The sequence below is a fragment of the Dasypus novemcinctus genome, chromosome 30 (genome assembly GCF_030445035.2).
Source record: "Dasypus novemcinctus isolate mDasNov1 chromosome 30, mDasNov1.1.hap2, whole genome shotgun sequence".
Lineage (NCBI taxonomy): Eukaryota > Metazoa > Chordata > Mammalia > Cingulata > Dasypodidae > Dasypus > Dasypus novemcinctus.
In genome coordinates, this window is record NC_080702.1 from 12,173,094 (window position 1) to 12,194,920 (window position 21,827).

At 41.9% G+C, this 21,827-nt stretch overlaps 1 long non-coding RNA gene across 1 annotated transcript in view; it reads left to right on the forward strand.

The window, feature by feature from the left end:
- Positions 1–7,815: 7,815 nt before the first annotated feature.
- Positions 7,816–21,827, forward strand: part of LOC131276639 (uncharacterized) — an 80,866-nt gene continuing 66,854 nt past the window's right edge. Inside the window, exon 1 of the long non-coding RNA XR_009184090.2 lies at positions 7,816–8,332. This is a non-coding gene — a long non-coding RNA (uncharacterized lncRNA). The remainder of the gene's footprint in view (positions 8,333–21,827) is intronic.

Genomic DNA, 21,827 nt, shown 5'->3' on the forward strand with positions numbered 1-21,827 from the left:
TGAAAAAATGAAGAATGAAATTGGAACACTCATAATTCCTGACAGAAAAATTTATTACAAAGTCACAGTAATCAAAACAGCTTGATACTGGGACAAGAACATATATATAAAGCAATGAAATAGAATTAACACTCATATATCTAGAAATTAATTTAGCAAGAAATGTAAAGGATCTTTATTCAGAAAACTATAAAACAATGCTAAAAGGAAACAAAGAAGAACTAAAGAAATGGAAGGACATTCCGTGTTCATACATGAAGAAGTCAATTCTACTCAGGTTCATTTACAGGTTCGATACATTACCAATGAAAACTCTAACAGCTTACTTTACAGAAACTGATTAGAGAAATAGGACTTAGGACTTCCTCAAAATGAAACACTTTTGTTTTTCAAACAAGTTTTTAAGAAGGTAAAAATGCAGACTCTTCAATGGGAGAAAATCTTCAGTAGCCACATATCCAACAAGGGTTTTATTTCCATGTTATACCAAAAGATCACATAACTCAATGACAGAAATATGAAAACCTAATTTAAAAATGGGCAAAAGACTTGAATAGACATTTTTTCTAAGAAGAAATACAAATGACCAATATAGCTTATGAAAAGATGCCCTGCATTTCTAGCTATTAGGAAATGCTGATGAAAAGTACAATGAGAGTTTCATGCCTTATAGAATGGTAATTATTAAAAAAATAGAAAGCTATGTGTGCTGGAGAGGATGTGGAGAAATATGAACACTTCTTCACTGTTGGTGGGAATGTTAATGGTTTGCTTCTGCGGAGGATAATTTGATGGTCCCTCAGGAAGCTAAATATAGAACTGCCCTCTGCTTCAGCCATCCTACTACTAGTAAAATACATGCAGAAGGACTGAAAGCAAAGATGCTAAAAGATATTTGCACAGCCATGTTCATAGCGGTAAAACTGACAATTGCTAAAAGATGGAAATTTTAAATGTCAATCAACTGATGAATGGATAAACAAAACGTGGTATATACATACTATGTAATACTATTTGGGTGTAAGAAGAAATGTAATCAGGATTCATGTGTCAATAAGGATAAACCTTGATGATATTACGTTGAGTGAAATAAGACAGAAACAAAAGGATGAATATTGTATGTTCTCATTGATATGAACTAAATACAATCAGTGCGGTCACCCCTCGGGCTGAAGTGTGGTTTGCTGGCCTGGCAGGGGAGCGGCCGCGGTAGGCCTAATTCCGCTGCCCCCATAATAGGGTGGCTGGTCGGACTCACCGCCACCCCTGAAGGAAGCTCGGCATGGGCGCAGAGTGCCCTCGGGTCTCCCCTTCTCGGCAGCCATGCTTCCGCGGCCGCCCCTCCTTCCAGATGGCGCCACCCGATGCCTTGTGGGGTGGCACCCTTCTTCTTCCTTCTCCCTAGGGCAGAAAATTCCAGTCTGCCCTTTTCCCCTCCCCCGACAGCAGCAACAGCCAGGTGTGGGCGGAAAAATCCAGCCCGCCCTTTTCCCCTCCCCCGACAGCAGCAACAGCCAGGTGTGGGCGGAAAAATCCAGCCCGCCCTTTTCCCTTCCCCCAACAGCAGCAACAGCCAGGCGTGGGCGGGAAACTCAAGTCTGCCCTCCACCCCAGCAACAGCAGCCACCAATCCCTAAACCCTGCCCCTTCCCCCAGCAACAGCGACAGCCAATCCCTAACCACCACCCCTCCCCCGTCCAGTACCGCCCACTGACCTTTTGCCAGCAACCAATCAGAACAGGGCGTGGCTTCGACCAATCAGCCTTCCCCAGCCCCTATAAAACTGTTGCCTCTCCCTCAGTAAAGTGGACTTGCGTGTTTACCTTGTCTCCGCGGTAGTTCTTCTGCCGTGCGCCCTCCAGTCCTGAGAGCCCCCGACAAGGGCCTGGCCTCCCTTGTCCCCAGTTCGTCGCCTACTTCTCCGGGCGACCCCTTCGTCGCCGGCTTCGCCGGGCGACCCCGTCAGCTGAACCGCGCAACCCCTTGTGAGACCGATCCCTTGTCTGCTGCCGGACCGACCCCTCGTCCCAAGCGGGACTGACCCCTCATCCCAAGTGGGACCAACCCCTCGTCCAGAGCTGGACCGACCCCTCGTCCGCAGCCAGACCCCACCTCTACCGACCGAGCAAGCCGCTGCAGCTGGCGCCCAATGTGGGGCAAGGCAACCCCACCACAGCCTCACTCCATAACCTGGCAGCCCTACCCCCTCCTCTCTTCTCACCTTGGGACTTCTCTCGTGCAACATTGCTGCTACCTGAGCCTTGGCTACCTCATATGATCCACGGCGGTCTGGGAGAATCGCTGGATGGCTTTCTCCTTCCATGTCGGGGGCTTATACCGACCCGCTATGATTAAGAGGAGCCTTGGATTTCTCGGGAGCGTGCGCTTGCACGTCTGAAGTAATCCTACCACAGCCCTACGCCCTCCTCTCTTCTCACCTTGGGACTTCTCTCGTGCAACATTGCTGCTACCTGAGCCTTAGCTACCTCATACGATCCACGGCGGTCTGGGAGAATCGCTGGATGGCTTTCTCCTTCCATGTCAGGGGCTTATACCGACCCGCTATGATTAAGAGGAGCCTTGGATTTCTCGGGAGCGTGTGCTTGCACGTCTGAATTAACCCTCCCACAGCCCTACGCCCTCCTCTCTTCTCACCCCTATCTTTTCGCTCTGCATTGCTGCTCCTGAACCTTGGTGACCTCATACGATCCACGGATGATTAAGAGGCGCCAATAAAACTCTCAGGAGCGCGTGCCTGAGCACCTCCACCCCTGCCTTCACCTCTGCCTCCTCCCCTCCATGCTTGCTCCCCTTTGCCTTGCTTCACTGCTCGTCGTCCTGCCCTCCCCTCGTCAGGGCCTTCTTTTGGCCCGCGACCACCGTCGGAGTCCCATCGGCTCCGACCCCTTGTCTCACCGCGCACCTCGGCTCCCATCGCCGCGCTCTCAAGGTAAGGGCCCCTTTTCTTATCGGCTCCAAAAGGCCATTAGCAATGGGTAACATGCTATCTGCTAAGCAAGCCCCGCAAGTTCGGGCTCTCGCCGGTCTCCTAGACACTCACCGGTGTAAGATCTCTTTGAAACAGCTCCAAGTATATTGGGACCTTCTTCTCCCCTTTAATCCGTGGCTTACCACGTGTCAGCTTTGGGACCCGGACACCTATACTCGCCTTATAGATAGGGTCACTTTTGCTGTGGAGCAGGAAGGTAAAAGATTCCCTCCTGGCTTATTACAGGCAACATGAAGTCCAGAAGAAATCTTAAAGGGTATAATCTATGATATGCTATATAAACAAGGATTTAAAAGCAGCTATACCAAGAAAGTAAGAATTATGAGTCAACTGTAAATAAATTATATATTTCTGTTAATGTGTTGTAATTGTTCTGTGTTTGTCTGTCTGTTCGTTCAATGTCAACGTATATTGTGATACCTCCGGATGGTAAATATAAATTACTAGAAATCTTTAAAAGAGCTCTATTCAAATGGCCAAAAATTAAATAAGCGCTTATATTAATACTTAAGTTTATTATATTAATACATAAGTTTAAATGTTAATAAGATATCTACAATTAAAAAAAATTGTAAGTCTTAATTAACAAAATTAACTGTACGTCTTCATAAAAAGTTGTTCTTGCCTAGATTAAAATGAATAACTTATTTTTCTTCACAGGATAATATAAAGAATGTAAAACTTATATGAATATTAAAAAGGTTAAAAGTTTGTAAAAATGCTAACGGAAATGTAATAAGTTTTGCAAAAAGACGTATTTTGTCCTAAAGTAAGATGGCTAATTTTTCATAAACTCTTGAAATTTAATTTGCATGCGGCAAGTGTAAAAGGTATTGTGATAACTTTACGGAAGGGAATGTGTTCTGTAAGGATAAAATTTATCTTCAATAGTTTACATTAAGGTATTAAATGGCTAATTCCAAAAGGTCATTCTTAAATATATATATATAAAACTAAATTGATGATAATAATAATAAAAGGTAATTTTATAACGGGAAAGATTAACAGCAACCAAGCTCCCCTGCCAACTTGCTTTTAGGAAACGGTTTCTAATATTGCATGCTACTAAGTATTTAAAGAAAAGTTATTCTTAAGGAAACAAAAAATGGTTTTGTCTTTGCAGCCATTGTCTATTTAAGCAACACCCCTCGCTATCGGCCTAGCCACTGTTGCGCCAGACGATTGGAACCTTAAACAAAGACTCCTCCTCACTGTCATCTTCCTATCTATCGTTACTATATTTACTGCCCTCATTCTCCTTCGTTTATAAAGCAGTCTCCTACAAACCACAAAGCTTCTGTCTTAAACATACCATTCTCAACCCTATCCTCTAAATGATCTTCTCACTTCCCCCACAGCCTTTAATACTCTATTTCTTCCTCATAACCTTTGCTTTCTTGATAATATTTTCCGCCATCTGTCTAGCCGCTACCACCCCAGAAGATTGTAACCACGGCCCCCCATGCCGCCATCGCTCTCAAGCAGCTCCAGCCCTGCTAAACGGCCCGCAACCCGCTTTCCCCGGCCCGCGGCCTGCTTTCTAGCATCCAATAACGCTTCTGCTCTTGCCTCCCCATACTTCTGCGGAGCTTCCTCCTGTCTCGACCTCACTCCTCTTCTCAGCCATCCAAAGCGTCCTTTCTCATCCCCCGCCCCCCTCCTTTTTTCGCTTGAACCCCTACTGCGTTGCAGATTGGGCCACCCCATGTCGGCCCGCCCCATTAACATCGGCCTCGCTCGCGCCCGTGAAGACTTTGGCCTTCTTATTGTCCTCGCCTACGTCTCCACCACTCCCGACGCTGCCGCCACCACCGTCGCTGGTGCCCTGACGCGACTTGTCCTCACCGCTGCGATCCTCCAGACCATCACACAGTCTGCCTCTACCGCTCTTCGCTGCCAAGAAGAGATCAACTACCTGTAACGCGCTGTCATCCTGGACTTTTAACAAGCAAATGGACCTTATAGCCACCGAGATCAACAAGAATTGGACATTGGCCACCCTTGCTTGCAACGGCAAGATACCGCCCCCTAAATTGTACATTTATATCCCCGTCATACTCACCTCCCTCTTCAGCCCCGCTTCCCTCATTGCTTACTGCCTCTTGGGCCTCGGCTACTTGTTGCTGCTGCCATCCTGGCCCTTATTTGAAAAGAAGGGGGAAATGCGGTCACCCCTCGGGCTGAAGTGTGGTTTGCTGGCCTGGCAGGGGAGCGGCCGCAGTAGGCCTAATTCCGCTGCCCCCATAATAGGGTGGCTGGTCGGACTCACCGCCACCCCTGAAGGAAGCTCGGCATGGGCGCAGAGTGCCCTCGGGTCTCCCCTTCTCGGCAGCCATGCTTCCGCGGCCGCCCCTCCTCCCAGATGGCGCCACCCGATGCCTTGTGGGGCGGCACCCTTCTTCTTCCTTCTCCCTAGGGCAGAAAATTCCAGTCTGCCCTTTTCCCCTCCCCCGACAGCAGCAACAGCCAGGTGTGGGCGGAAAAATCCAGCCCGCCCTTTTCCCTTCCCCCGACAGCAGCAACAGCCAGGCGTGGGCGGGAAACTCAAGTCTGCCCTCCACCCCAGCAACAGCAGCCACCAATCCCTAAACCCTGCCCCTTCCCCCAGCAACAGCGACAGCCAATCCCTAACCACCACCCCTCCCCCGTCCAGTACCGCCCACTGACCTTTTGCCAGCAACCAATCAGAACAGGGCGTGGCTTCGACCAATCAGCCTTCCCCAGCCCCTATAAAACTGTTGCCTCTCCCTCAGTAAAGTGGACTTGCGTGTTTACCTTGTCTCCGCGGTAGTTCTTCTGCCGTGCGCCCTCCAGTCCTGAGAGCCCCCGACAAGGGCCTGGCCTCCCTTGTCCCCAGTTCGTCGCCTGCTTCTCCGGGCGACCCCTTCGTCACCGGCTTCTCCGGGCGACCCCTTCGTCGCCGGCTTAGCCGGGCGACCCCGTCAGCCGAACCGCGCAACCCCTTGTGAGACCGATCCCTTGTCTGCTGCCGGACCGACCCCTCGTCCCAAGCGGGACCGACCCCTCGTCCCAAGCGGGACCAACCCCTCGTCCAGAGCTGGACCGACCCCTCGTCCGCAGCCAGACCCCACCTCTACCGACCGAGCAAGCCGCTGCAAATCAGTAAACTTAAGGAATTACATTATAGTGTATAGATTAGGAGACAATGCTGGTTAAGAACGGGAGATGATACTGAATGTATATAGAATGTTTAATGAGGTCAGTTGTAAATATACTGTAATGGATAGAGTTGACATAGCACATTATAATGACTATTACACACACTGCTTATTTATAACCTGGGATTGAAGTTGAAAGATGTAGTCTAGAGAGGTTAATGTTAATTGAATGACAACATAACGGTAATCTAGGAGTTGCATAAAATGGTGATTTTGGTGGTAGATGAGGATTGTGGTTAATACTATAAATACAAGAATGTTCTTCAATGACAAGATGTTAAGAATTTTGTGATAAATAGGAAAAATACAACTAATAAAATTTGTGGCTTATAGTTATCAGTAATATTGTAATATTTTTGTAGAAATGGTAAAGAAGGTGCTATATTGCTGCTAACGGGAAAAAATACATGTTTAATTTTATGAACTATGAATAAGATCAAAGATTTTTTCTTCAATTTCTTCATTAAGAAGGAGACGTTGGTCATGACATGTAACCTACGTCGAATCATTTATATATCTTTTTTTATGGGCTAAAAATAGCTTATTTCAAAGGCTGTGGCAGAACTCATTAAAAGTAGGACTTTTCCATCTCTGGACCTATAAATGAGCCCTCAACAATTATGAAGCACAAAACCCAGTGTCCACATATTCTTCCATCCCACTGGTCAGAAAATATCTGATTAATAAAATCTTCAGTAACATAATCCACTGTCCGAGAGGCTCAAGTACTGGAATTCCTTTTCATTCTGGCTAGTATTCAAAAGTAAAAAGAATACTACTCCTAGTAGTAGTAATAACATTGACGCCGCACCAATAGATTTATTCAGTAACACTCCAACCAACGAAGAAGACCACCATCCCCTTTCAGGAAGCTGACAGGTGGGCAGGCGGTAGGGCTCCACCTGGAGAACCAGGCAGCCAAGCGCCGGGAGGCAGGAAGTGTCGCGGGGCAGGGCCGAGGCGGGGCTAGATCTAAGGGCGCCCCCCACGGAGCCACCAGTGCGTGGAGGTGGGAAGAGAGCAGCCCTTTAGCCCTCGGCACCGCCGCGGCCGTGTTCCGTCCACCCCGGCTTGGGCCTCGGCCCAGGGAGAGCCCGAGCTTAGAAAGTCCCAGCGCCGAGCCCGGGCCCCGGCTCTGCCCTTGGCCGGGAGGAGGGAGGCTGGAGCCAGGCACGGCGCCCGCGGACCCGGCCTCCCGCCGCCTCCCGCGGAGGTGAGAGTGGGTCTGGGGGCCCGGCGCCCCCCTCCCTCCAGCCGAGGCGGGGCCGGCGGGACGCAGCCCGCGGGGCGGGAGGTCACGGCTGCGGGGCCCAGGCGAGGGCAGCGACCTCAGCGGTCCCTTTGGCCTCGCGGCCTGCGGGGCCTCGTCCTCCTCCCGCAGCAGCTTGGACGGAAGGAGCTGGGGCTGCTCGTTCACTTCTGAGCCTCCTGGCCGGAGCGCGGCGCCATCTCCACCGCGGGAGGAGAAGCCGGGACGGCTGAGGGGGCGGCGGACTGAGGACCCTCAGCGAGGGCTCCTGGCGCCGCCGGGCTCCCGGGGGACGCAGCCCGAGAAGCCGCGGCGGCGGCGGTTGTGGCAGCCCCGACAGGTCCCGCCTCCTCGCCCGGCCGGCCCGGTCCCCACGGACGGAGCCTGCGGGAGACGGGGAACCCATTTATGTGTCTTTCTTAACACTGGGGAAACAGTCGTTAGCTTTTAGGATAAATAAGATAAATGTGACTGGAAAGAATATTTTAGATTAGTGCTTCCCTAAATTGTTAAGCTTCCTTTTGTCTGTTTTTTATTTTTTGAACTTGTGATAAAGTCAGAAAAAAATCAGGGAGGGAGGTGGTTCCCTGCTTTTCCCATGTGGGAGGTCCTGGGTTAAATCCCTGGTACCCACTAAAAACAAAACAAACAAATGAGAAAATCGACTGGCATTGGGGAGCAGATGCAACTCAGTGGGTGAGCGCCTGTTTTCCGTGTACAGGTCTTGGGTTCAATCTCTCCTTCTTTAAAAAAAAAAAATCAGCGGTGGAGGGGTGACGTCATCAACACAGCGACGGAAGCCGTCTCCTGGAAACGTCTCCCCTGAGTCTCTGGAGAGTGGCTGAGACTGGGGGACTCCACAAATGCTGAATTGAAGAAAGAGAAAAATAGCAGGTAGGAAATTCCCGTCAAGGACCTACAGGTCCTCCTCCTTTCCCTCCCAACTGGTCTGTTCAACGCTTGGGATTTCTCCAGAGGCAGCTGGCAGCCTGGATACCTCTCACCCGGGAAACAGATTTTAGAGAACCTCACAGTAGTGCGATAGAACCCCATGCATATCCAGGTACAGAGGCAAAAGCTCACAGAGACCTAGTGCTGAAAACAAGCGGCTGAGGAATGCTAAAAGCAAAAAGGCCGCCATTTGAGGAGGGTAGGGAGTAGAGTCGCAGCAGAATGGCTATGGCCTAGTAGCGCCCTCACTCAATCCAGATACTACTTTTGGTGGAATTCATTATGGACTCTTCTGGGGGTCCCACCTTTCTGGAATGACCCTGTCTGACTCTCAGAGGCAGGATAACCTAGTAGGGAAGAAATGTTTGGCAGAAAAGCCTCAACGAGAAAAATGGAGGGGGAGGGTTAAACTGAACTGCTGCTAGATTGGAGAGTTCCAGAAATGAAAAGTGTAACAAAAATGGTGCACTAAGTGAGAAAGGAGCACGTACAAGAGGTAGAAACTAAGTTAAGCTTCAGTTTACTGATGTAAGGCTTAGCACAAAGGAGTCCAGCGAGGGCCCCCTGTTTGATCTGGCCATTGAGAGTTGTGATGAAAGTGTAGAGTGTGGAGCCCATTTTCAGTTACTGCCTAAGGTCTTAGTGTAGTACTTGCAGATTATTTTCATGTTGGGCTCATAGATGTTCCTGATGCCAGTTTTTCCATGATCATCACTTTTATGTCATTCCAGACATGAAGAAATCATTTGCTCCATCACAAGTGGCTGGGAACATACATTCAAAACTCTTGAGAGTAAACAGTACACCAGGGAAACTGCAATGAGTACTAGAGTGATAAAAGGCCCAACTGCCTACATCCTAGTTATCTCCTAAGCCCAGGACTCATGATTTGACCCAACTGAAATCAATGTTATCAAATCAGGTCCTTGAGGAAGGCCTACCTATTTAAACCATGTAGTCTGTCCAGTTATTTCATGCAGTTGTGTCTCACCTTCCTCAGAAGTGTCTACCCAGGTACAACACATGGTGTTGGCAATGGCAAAAATGCTTCCTGTTTCAACTAATAAGTAACAAGTTTGGCAATGCTATTGTCTAAAAATTTAATTTTTTAAAAGAAATTTGCTTTTACTTCTGTTTTCACCAGAAATATTAGAATTTTGTTTTCCTTAATTTCGGGAATTATACAACTATTGATTTACATATGTGCTTATTTATCTTTAAGCCAACTTGTATAGAGCTCTTTGAATGAATTCCATGTTACTTTGGTGATAGTATTCAAAGATAGGAAAATGTCATACATCAAACATACAGACAGACAAATACAGAACTTATAGCTTCAATTAAAACTAATTTAGCCATTTGTCAGACACAAAAGCAAAACAAAATTCCTCTGAGCTTACACTTTCTCATTTGTCTTTTGCGAAGAGTCCTTTAAAGAAACTATTTTTCTTGCATTTCTTGGCAAATTCTGAGTATTAAATGTAGTAGACATTTCATTTAGCTGTTTTGTTTTGGTGCTCCTTTTCTAGAATGATAAATAGTTTTTTCTAAGTGGACATTTCCCAAAATGAACATGGTAATTCTAGATTGTCTTTGGTGAGATCTTGCCATTTTGTTAGACTGATACAGCTTCCAGCCCCCAATTTTTTAAAAAGAGACTTTAAATTATCTAAATGTTACATGAAAATATAGGGGATTCCCATATATCCCACTCCCTCCCCCTACCACACTATCCCACGTTAACAATATACTACATTAGTGTGGTACATTTGTTATAATTTATGGACACATATTCAAGCTTTGCTACTAACCATGGATTATAGTTCATAGTATAGCTTATACTCTGTCATGCATAATTTTGTAAGTTATGACAAAATATATAATGGCCTGTATCTGTCATTGCAAAGTTATTCAGGACAATTCCAGTGTCCCCAAAATGCCCCCATATTACACCTCTTCCTTCCTCTCCCCACAGAACCTCCAGTGATCACTCCCTCCACATGAATGCTAAAAGTTCTTCCATTGCTACAATAATACGTTTATAGTAGAATAATAGTAATTCCATTTTAGTCCATTGTTCATTCCCCAATCTTGAGGATTTTAGGATTGTGATGCCTACTCTGCCTTTAATTCAAAGGGGACTTAGATTCCTTGGGACAGATGGATGGAACTATCTTGCCTGCAGTTGCAGACTCTCTGTTCCTTGGGATAGGTTTTGTCTTTCATCATCAAATTGTTCTGGGTGAGCTCAATGAACTGGAAAGTAGGTTTTGCAACTCTGCTGACATTCAGAACCCAACTGCCATGGGGACAGACCAAAGATTTAAGTGTCTTGGACATACACCTATCAAGTATAATACTACCTGTAGCTTCAAATAGAAGATGCAGAAGAACCAAGTGTAGGGAAACCACAGATGAGTCTAGCTCTGTCACAATGAGGAGCATAAATTCCAAAGTAAGGCCCACACTCTCAGGGTGCCAAACTCCTGAGCTGTCCGCCCTGCCTATACTCTCTGGATATCTCTAGAGTCCTCAGTAGCCCCACTTTTTGAGGCATTGTTTACTGTGGCAGTGAGATCCTGCTGAGATGTGCACAAGTATAACCTCTGGAATGAGCTCCTGGCTCACTTTGAAATCTCTTAGCCATAAAAACTCACTTGTATTTACCATTCCCCCTTTTGGTCAAGGTCTGTTTTCAGGTTTATTGCTAGTTGGTGCTTGGTAATAATCCTTCCGTGCCAGGAAGGCTCATCCCCAGGAGTCCTGTTCCATGATAGGGGGAGATAGTGTGTTTATATAGTGAGTTTGATTTAGAAGCCACATTTGAGCAATAAGGAGGCCCTCAGGAGGTAACTCTTAGGCAATATATGGTTTATATAATCTCAGAAAATTTTATAAACTCCAAAGGAAACCTCATACTCACAAAAGTAGTTATTCCATATTTTTGACTCCCCTCAGTCCCTGTCAACCATTAATCATCTTTCTATCTCTTGATTTTCCTCTGCTAGATATTATATGTAAATGGAATCTTTTATAAATTGTCCTTTTCTATCTGACCTAAGTTTTGAAAACACTTAGCACATTTTCAGGTCTTTTCCATGGTATAGGTTATAAATTAATTCATTCCATTTTAAAACTGAACAAAATTCCAATGTATGGATATTACACGTTTTGCTTATATATTAGGCGATAGAAATTTTGGTTGTTTCTACCTGTTATTTTAAATAATGCTAATGTGAACATTTGTACACAATTACTTGAATATCTTTCTTCAGTTCTGAGGGGTATCTAACAAGGAAGAAAATTGCTAGATGTTCAGCAAATTTAGTGTCAATCTTATTGAAGAACTGCATAAATATTTTTCAAGTGGTTGTTCCATTGCACATACCTACCAGCTATGTACAAGGATTCCAGTTTCTCTACATCCTTATCAACAGTTGTTTTAGACTTTCAGAAAAAGTAAAACTATCCTGGCAGATTTGAAGTAATGTCATATTTTGATGTTGATTTCCACATCCCTAATAAGTAAAGATGTTGAGCATTATTTCATGTGTTTTTATCCAGTTGCATATATTCTTTGAAAAAATGTCTACTCAAATACTTTGCCCATTTTTAATCATATTATTTGTCTTTATGTTCAAGGGTAAAGGATTTTAAAAATATATATCTTCTGTGTTATTAGGCCCTTATCAGATGTATGATTGGAAACTTATGTTTTCCTTTATGTAGGTTATCTTACTATTTTCTTGGTAGGGTTTCCTTTGATTAAAAGGCTTTTAGTTTTTGTGAGAAACAATTTGTTTATTTTTATTTTTAATTATTTTAATGTCATATCTAAATATCAATTGCCACATGAAAAGTAATGAAGAATTTCCCCTATATTTACTTGTAAGTGTGGTATAGTTTTGCTCTTATATTTACATTGCTAAATGACAAGTATACAAGGTAAAGATCAAAATTCATGCTCTGTATGTACATGTCCAGTTGTTCCACCACCATGTGGTGAAGACACTGTTCTTTCCTGAGTGCAAGACCGTGGTACTATGTATGTTAAAAATAAATAGATGATATATATATAGGTTTATTTCTGAAGAATCAATTCTATTCTATTGTTTAGGTGTTTACCTTTATGCCAATATCATATTACGTCAATAAACGTAGATTTGTAATACATTTTGAATTATAGAGTTGGATACCTTCGAGTTTTGTTCTTTTTCAGTATAATTTTATCTATTAAGGTGTCTTCATAATTCCATGATTTCAAGGGTTGGTTCTTGTATTTATTTTGTTTAAAACAAATCAAGTTTATGGTACATATTAATAAAGAATAAAATTCATCTGAAGTGTACAGTGAGTGGTATTTGGTAGAATCACAGTTGTGCGTTCATGTCCATCTTTATTAGAGCATTTTCATTAAGAGGGGAAGAATTTTCTTGGTTTTTAAATTTTTTTAAGTGGCTATGAGATTTTGATAAGCATTCATTGTATTTCTAAATGTTCTGAGGGTAGAATTGCCACCTTAACTATATTAAATCTGCCATTCCATTAAATGGGCTATCTTTCCTTTTATTCAGGTCCTCTTTATTTTCTTTCAGCAATATTTTATAGATATTATACAAATTTTGTATATTTTGGTTAAAATTATTCATAGCAATTTTATTATTTTGGTGCCTCTGAAAATTATATTTTTCTTAATTTTCTTTTTGGATTCTCACAATCTGTTTGCCTAAATACAACTAACTTATGCATGTTAATCTTTTACCCTGAAACTTTATTGCATTTATGTATTAGCTCTAGTAGATAGGGTGTGTGTGTGCATGAGTGTAAATAGACATGTGTTTGTGTGGTTGCTATAGGATTTTTTACTTATAAGATCATGTCATCTCAAAATAGAGATAATTTTACTTCTTGTTCTAAAATATATTTTTATTAGAGTTGTAAAATTTCAAATCAATCATGAACATGTGTGGAATTCCCACACAACAACTATCCATCAACACACTATATTGTTGTGGAACATTTGTTACATATTATGAGATTAAAAAATGAGAATATTACCACTAACTGTGGTCTATAGTATTCATTTTGTATATATTTCCATTCCCCCTATTATGAACACAGTACCTCTTTGTATTGATACATGAATATTACAGTATTGTTGTTAACAATAATCCATAGGTTAAATTAATTGTATTTTTTCCATGCTTCTCCACATTCTTACCACCTTGCAATAGTGATGTACATTTTTGTATTTCATGGAAGGACTTTTCATATTTGAACTATTAGCCAAAATTCTCAACCACCTCTGGGTTAACTATGATATTCAACCCCTAGATTATTCTAGAGCTTTAATTCAATTCACATTTACATCATGAGGCTACCCTTTTCAGCCTCAATTATAGACCAGTTACGTTAGTACTACTCACTGTTTTACCATCAAACCCATTTCCACACATTTACAGTCAAATTAATTTAAACTTCCACATATATTAAACATCAGTACACCTTCTCAGCCCTCCTTTTATCTCCTAAAAACCTTTACTCTAGATTTTAACTTCAAGCATTTATTCTTCATATTTAATTCATATTAGTGAGACCAGACAATATTTCTCCTTTTGTCTCTGGCTTAGTTCACTTAAAATAATATCTTAAAGTTCATCCATGTTATCATATATGTCCCAATTCATTTTTTCTTAAAGCAGCTTAGAATTCCATCATATCTGCATACCACATTTTGTTTACCTATTCATTGGTGGATGGACATGTGGGTTGCTTCCATGTTTTGGCACCTATGTACATTGCTGTGCTAATGTCTGTTTGCATCACAGTTTTCAGTTCTTCTGAATATATTCCAAGAAAAGGAATTGTTGGATCATATGGTAAATCTATATTTAGCTTCCTGAAGAACTCCCAAACTGTCTTCCTGAAGAACTCCCAAACTGTCTTCTATAGAGGCTGCACCATTTTACAATCCCACCAACAATGAAAGAGCATTCCTCTTTCTCCACATCCTCTCCAGAACTTAACTTTTTTTAAAAAAAATGGCCATTCTCTGTGGTGTGAGATGATATCTCAGTGTCATTTCGATTTGATTTTTCCCTAATAGCTACTGATATTAAACATTTTTTCATGTCCTCTTTGGCCATTTATATTTCCTCTTTGGAGAAATGCCTAAGTCTTTTGCCCATTTTAAAAATTGGATTCCTTGCTCTTTTTTTGTTGAGTTGTATGATCTCTTTAAATAGAATGGAAATCAAACCTTTATTGGACATGTGGTTTCCAAATATTTTTCCATTGAGTCGGCTGCCTTTTCACTTTCTTGGCAAAGTCCTTTGAATCATGAAGTGCTTTTAAGTTTGAGGAGGTCCCCTTCTTCCATTTCTTTGTTCCTTATTTCAGTGTAAAGTTAAAGAATCCACCTCATACCACCAGGTCTTGAGGATGTTTTCCTACATTTTCTTGTAGGAACTTTATTTCTAGCTCTTATATTTAGGCCTTTGATCCATTTTGAGTTAATTTTGGTATAAAGTTTGAAATAGGGTCCCCTTTCCTTCTTTGGGCTATGGATTTCCTGTTCTCCCAGCACAATTTCTTGAATAGATTATTCTGCCCCAACTGGGTGGCTTTAACAGCCTTGTCAAAAATCACTTCACCATAGAAGTGATTATTTCTGAAACATCCATTTGGTTCCATTGGTCTGTGTTTTTATCTTCATGCCAGTACCATGCTGTTTTGTTACTGCTTTAGCTGGGTAATATCATTTAAAGACCAAAGTGAAATTTCTCCATCTTCACTTTTCATTTTTTAGATGTTTTTCACTATTTAAGACTACTTACCCTCCCAAATAATTTGAAAATTGTGTTTTCTGCTTGTTTACAAAATAATGATGCAAGTTTTGTCAGGATTGCATTGAATCTATATATCAATTTGGGTAGAGTTGATATCTTAATAATAATTAGTGTTCTAGTCCATGAGCATGGAATCTTCAATTATTATGACCATTTATTTATTTATTTTTAATTGTATTTTTTTGAAGATACATAGATCACAAAAATGTTAGATTAAAAAATATAAGAGGTTCTGTTATACCTCACACCCCACCCTCCCCACTCCTCCCACATCAACAACATCTTTCATCAGTGTGGCACATTCATTGCAACTGATGAATACCTTTTGGAGCACTGCAATACAGCATGGATAATAGTTTACATTGTAGTTTACACTCTCCCCCAGTATGTTCAGTGGGTTATAGCAGGATATATAATGTCCAGCATCTGTCCCTGCAATATCATTTAGGACAACTCCAAGTCCCCAGAATGCCCCCATATCATACCTCTTTTCCCTCTCCCTGCCTTCAGCAACTCCTTTGGCCACTTTCTCCACATAAATGATATAATTTCTCCCATTGCTACAGTCACAATATTTCTATAGTAGAATACCAGTAAGTCCACTTTAGGCTATATTTTATTCCTCCATTCTGAGGTCCCTGGGATGGTGATACCCACTCCTCCTCTAAATTGAGAGAGGGCTTAGATCCCACGTGGCTGATGGATGGGATTCTCCTGCTTGCAGTTGTAGGCACTTTCAGTTCCTTGGTATGGTGGTTGACCATCCTCATCTCCCTGTTAGCTGACCTGGGTAAGTCCAATAATCTGGAGAGAGTAGGTGTTGCCTTGAAAATCTCCTCAAGCTCAGGACCCAGCTGGGACATGGTTAGTCCAGGGATTCATGTCTCCTGGACAAACACCAACCTCAGCACCAACCACAGGTTCAGTAAAAGTAACAGAAGAGGCATGTGTAGAAAGGTCACATCTGAGTCAAACTCCATGACACTCTGGGACACAAATTACAAAGTGGGGCCCACTGACAAGGCACTGAAGTCCAGAGCCATCTTCCATGACCATAGGACCTGTGTGTCTCTGCAGCCCTCAGGAGCACCACTACCTGTTGTGGTATCTACTTTGGCTGTCTCTGGGATCCTCCTGAGGGTTGTGTAAGTCTGACCCCTCTGATGACCTCCTGACTCTTTTTTTGGAGACTCTTAGCCACATTAACTCATTTGTTTACCATTCCCCCCTTTTATTCAGATCTTTTTCTAGTTGCATCACCAACTAGTGATTAGTAGTAATCCATCGGCACCAGGGAGGCTGATCCCCGGGAATCATGTCCCATGCTGGGGGGAAGTTAATGCATCTACATGCTCAGTTTGACTTAGAGAGTGGCCACATTTGAGCAACATGGAGGTTCTCAGGAGGTAACTCTTAGGCATCCTGTAGATCTAGGTCATGTTGACATTTCAAGCACATAGGCTCATAAGCATAGCCATTAATATCAAGGGCCCATCATTGGACCATCCTTCACTGGTCTTTGCCCTTGCACTTGGGGGATTGTCACTGTTCAATTGGGGAATGCGACAGAGCTCCCTAGGATGTGAACACAGCACTCCCTCAGTTGTCATTTGAAACTGTACCTCCTATGTCAGTATCCCATGAATAGACAAACATATCTATATACCCTATATGCATGCCCTGGAGAACTCCCACCTATATATCCCCCATCAATGACATCCCACAGCAGTGCTCCTCCCCTGCCATAGTTGAACCCCTCTGATCCAAAACTTCTTCAAAAATGAAGCCTAATACATTGCCTAATTCCATTAAAAGGAAATAAAATAGTAATGATTGGTTTAAAGATTAGAAATAAAATACATTGTAATTTAGAAAAAATAAAGTAAAAAATAAATTGTGGTATTAAGAAGTGAAAAATACAAATTTTTTTTTTAACATTTTGCCTTTCATCACTTTAATAGCTGTTGTCCTGCATGTGCAGTGGCAAGGCAATCTTTTCCATTTCTTCCTCAATGTCTTACATCTTTTTGTTATCATGTCTTCAAAAAAGTTTTAGTTCACAATAAAATCACATATAGAATATAGGGGACTCCCATATACCCAACATTCTCCCCATTTCTCCTTTCCCCAGCCATGATCTTTTTGCTTGTGGATGTTACATTTACTACAACTGATGTATGAATATTGAAACATAGCTACTAACAATGTTTACATTATGGTTTACATTATGGTTTACATTTTAGACACTTTTATAAATTTTTGGTAAAGTTTAACATGGTCTATATCCATCATTGCATGATCATGCAGAACACTTCCATTGCCCCTCAGTTACCACTGCTTCCATCTATTCTATTACTCTCTTCCCCTCCCCTCCCTTTGGGGCTCACAGTGACTCCCATGCTTCACTGCTTGAAGGACAAGATTCATAGATACTTGCAACTGTGCTGAGGGCTTGACACACTAGTCTGTCCTCCCCCATTGGGAGCCACCCATGCTCTCAAGAGACACCTTCCCCTCTGTATGAGAATATCAGGCCTCCCCAGGATGGGGTTACAACACCTTCCCACTCATTGTATGGGCCACCACCCACTGATATAACACAATATGACAAGATGAGCACTTACACACTCCCTAGAAGCCTGCCCCAGGTGCCCCCATCAAACACCTTAAATCCATAACCTTTCCTTATATTTTCTGAAGAGTTTTCTCAACTTTATAGTTTCAACCATGTACCTGACAATTTTCCATGTTCACCTCCTCCCCAATATTCTCCTGTGGTCCATTTTATTTTTGTGGGGTCAGTTGTAACATCCCCCTTTCATTTCTGATTGTATTTATTTGTAGCTTTCTTTTTTTCTTTGTTATTCTAGATAGGGGCTTATCAATTTTATTCATCTTTTCAAAGAACCAGTTTTTGCTTTTGTTGATTTTCTCTATTGTCTTTTGTTATAATTTCATTGATTTCTTCTCTAACCTTTATTATTCACTTCCTTCTGCTTACTTTTATATTGGTTAGTTGTTGTTTTTCTAGTTTTTCCAATTATCCTGGCAGAGCTCCCAGGAATCGGTATTCAGTATTCTTTTGGTTATTGTGTGAAACTCAACCCAATGTGACAGTGCCCCATGAGCACTTGAATATATTCATATGCCTTATAGATATGCACCAGATTAACTTCCTACTGTGTATCCACCATCCATGACACCCCACCCCAATGATCCTCCCCTGTAATAGATGCAATCCTTCTGTGATCCAAAACTTCTTCAAATATGAAGCCAATAAAATAACCAAAAAATCAATAAGATAAAATAATTATAGTTTTGAAAATAAGAAATAAAATAGAAAAATTTTAAAAATACATTTAATAAAATGAGGAAAAAAAATAAACTTTTTGACATGTCTTTCAATACTTTAAAATCTGTTGTCTTATATGTACAGTGTTTTCTTCCTTTTACCCGTATTATATTTTTCATTTTGTCTTCAAAAAACTTTACAAAAAAGTCACTTACACAATATAAAGAATTCTCATATATCCATCACCTTTTTCCCCTTTCCCCTCTCCCATATAAATAACATTTTACTTGAGGATGGTTTATTTATTACAATTGATGTACAAATATTGAAACATTGTTACTAACTATCCTTTATGATTTACATTATGGTATTTATTTTGGACCATACACTTTTATAAATTTTGATGAAATTTAAAGTGGTCTGTATCCATTATTGCAAGATCATGTATTATAATTCCATTGCCCCAAAAATGCCTCATGTTCCATTTATTCTTCTCCCTCCCCTTCTCCTCAGTTCCTATGGCAACAACCAGGCTTCACTCCTTGAAGAAAAAGAGTGAACCTGTCCCAAATGTTCCCCACATCCAACACCCTAAGCCAATAACATTCTCACATATTTGCCAAAGATACATTCCCAACTTTGTAGCTTCAACCACATACCACAAATCCCTAACTTCACCAGCTTCCTCCCCCAACCATCCCCCAGTTTTGTAGACCGCCCAACCCACTCTACACTCCCCACCTCACAAACCAGCACTACCCAACCCAATAGGGTCACTGTTCCACTAGTCATGCAGGACTACTGAACAACCATACCCTTCTGCCTTATAGATTTTGCCCATATGGGCATTGGCTAACAAACATACTCTCCCTTTCTGTCTCCTGTAAACCTGTCTCCCAGACTGTAGCTCTGTGAGTGTGCTCAATTTGCTTAATTTTTATCAGTGAGGTAATGTAATATTTGTCCTTCAGTCCCTGGTTTGCTTCACTCAACATAAGGTCTTCAAGAGTTATATATGTTATCCCATCTTTTAATGCTGCATTCCTTCTTTTTTCTTCCCCTCCCCCACCCTACTGGTTTTGCTGTGTCTATTCTGTGTGTGATCTTCCCTATTTCTCTTTTTGTCTTCTTATCTTTCTCTAGGATTCACTGGGATTTGATCCTGGGGAATTCTGATGTGGTGAGAGGTTCCCTGTCAATTGCGCCACTTTAGTACCTGGTCCCTGCTGTGCTTCACCGTCACTCTCCCCTTCATCTCTCTTTTGTTGCATCTTCATCTTGTTGTGTGACTCACTTGCATAGGCACTGGCTCACCAGGTTGGCACTCAGCTTGCTGCAAGGGCCCTGGCTTACCATGTGGGCACTTGTACAGGCACTCAGCTTGCCATGCTGGTACTCGACTCACCATGCAGATATTCAGCTTACAACACAGGCACTTGGTTTGCCATGTGGGCACTCGGATCACTGCATGGGCCCTCACATTGCCACATGGTGACCTACACAGGCACTTGGCTCACCACATGGGCACTTGGTTTGCAGTGCAGGCACTGTCTCACTGTGGAGGCATGCTTTCTCTTCTGTTTTAGCCAGGAAGCCCCAGGGATCAAACCCATATCCTCCCATATGGTAGGCTGAGGCCCTATCACTTGAGCCACTTCCCATTCCCTGCATTCCTTCTTACATCTAAGTAATTTGTTAATCCATTCATCTATTGATGGTCATTTGGATGGTTTCCAACTTTTGGCAATAGTGATGATCCCTTTATGAACATTGATGTGTATATATCTGCTTGTGTTCCTGCTTTTAGTATTTCTGAGTGTATATCCAGCAGTGGAATTGTGGAATCATATGGCCGTTCTATACCTAGCTTCCTGAGGAAATGCCAAACTGTCCTCCACAATGGCTGCACCATTCTACATTCCCAACAGCAGTGGATAAGTGTTCCCTTTACTCCACATCCTCTCCAACAGTTGTAGTCCTCTGGTTTTTTCATAACCACCAGTCTAATGGTTGTGAGAGGATATCTCATTATAATCTTGACTTGGATTTCTCTAATAGCTAGTGATGTTGAGCATGTTTTCATGTGCTTTTTAGCAATTTGTATTTCTTCTTTGGAGAAGTGTCTATTCAAATCACTTGCTCATTTTTTAAATGGGTTGTTTTTTTATTTTTCAGGAGTAGGATTTCTTTACATATGCTGGATATTAGGCCCCTATAAGATATTCGTTTACCAAATATTTTCTCCCATTGAGTAGGCAGCCTTTTTTATTTCCTTGCAAACTTTGAGGTATAAAGTTTTTCAATTTTGAGGAGGTACCATTTATCTATTTTTTCTTTTGTTGCTTTGGTTGTAAAGTTCATGAAGCCATTTCCTAATAAAAGATCGTTTAGATGCTTCCCTACATTATCTTCCAAGATCTTTATGGTCTTGGCTCTTATATTCAGATCTTTGATCCATCTTGAAATATTTTTTGTATAAGGTGTGAGATGGTGTTCCTCTCTCATTCTTATGGAAATGGATGTCCAGTTCTCCAAGCACCATTTATTGAAGAGGCCATTCTCTCCAGTTGAATGGGCTTGGTGGCCTTGTCAAATATCATTTGTATATGTGAGGATCTATATCAGAACACTCAGGTTCCATTTGTCATCATGTCTACCCTTGTAACAGTACCATGCAGTTTTGACCACTGTAGCTTTGAAGTATGTTTTTCATTCAGGTGGTATGATTCCTTCAATATTATTTTTCTTTTTCAATGTATCTTTGCCTCTTCAGGGCCACTTGCCGTTCCAAATAAATTTCATAGTTAGCTCTTCTATTTCAGTAAAAATGCTGTGGTAATTTTTATTGGGATTGCACCAAATCTCCAAATGAGTTTGGATAAGATATACATCTTAATGTTGTTTAGTCTTTCTATCCATAAACAGTGAATATTCTTCCATTTATTTAGTTCTCCTTTGATTTCCTTGAACAGTGTTGTACTTTTCTGTGTATAGTTCATTTACATCTTTAATTAAATTTATTCTTAAGTAATTGATACTTTTCATTGCTATTGTAAATGGGATCTTATTGATTTCCTCCTCAGATAGTTCATTAGTGGGTTACAGATATACTACTGATTTTTGTGCATTTGATCTTATAACCTGTGTCTTTACTGATCACATTTATAAGTTCTAAGAGCTTTATTGTAGATTTCTTAGGGCTTCCTATATTTAGGATCATGTCATCTGCAAATAGTGAAATTTTTACTTCTTCCTTTACAATTTGGGTGTTTTTTAAAAAAATCTTTTTCTTTTCTAA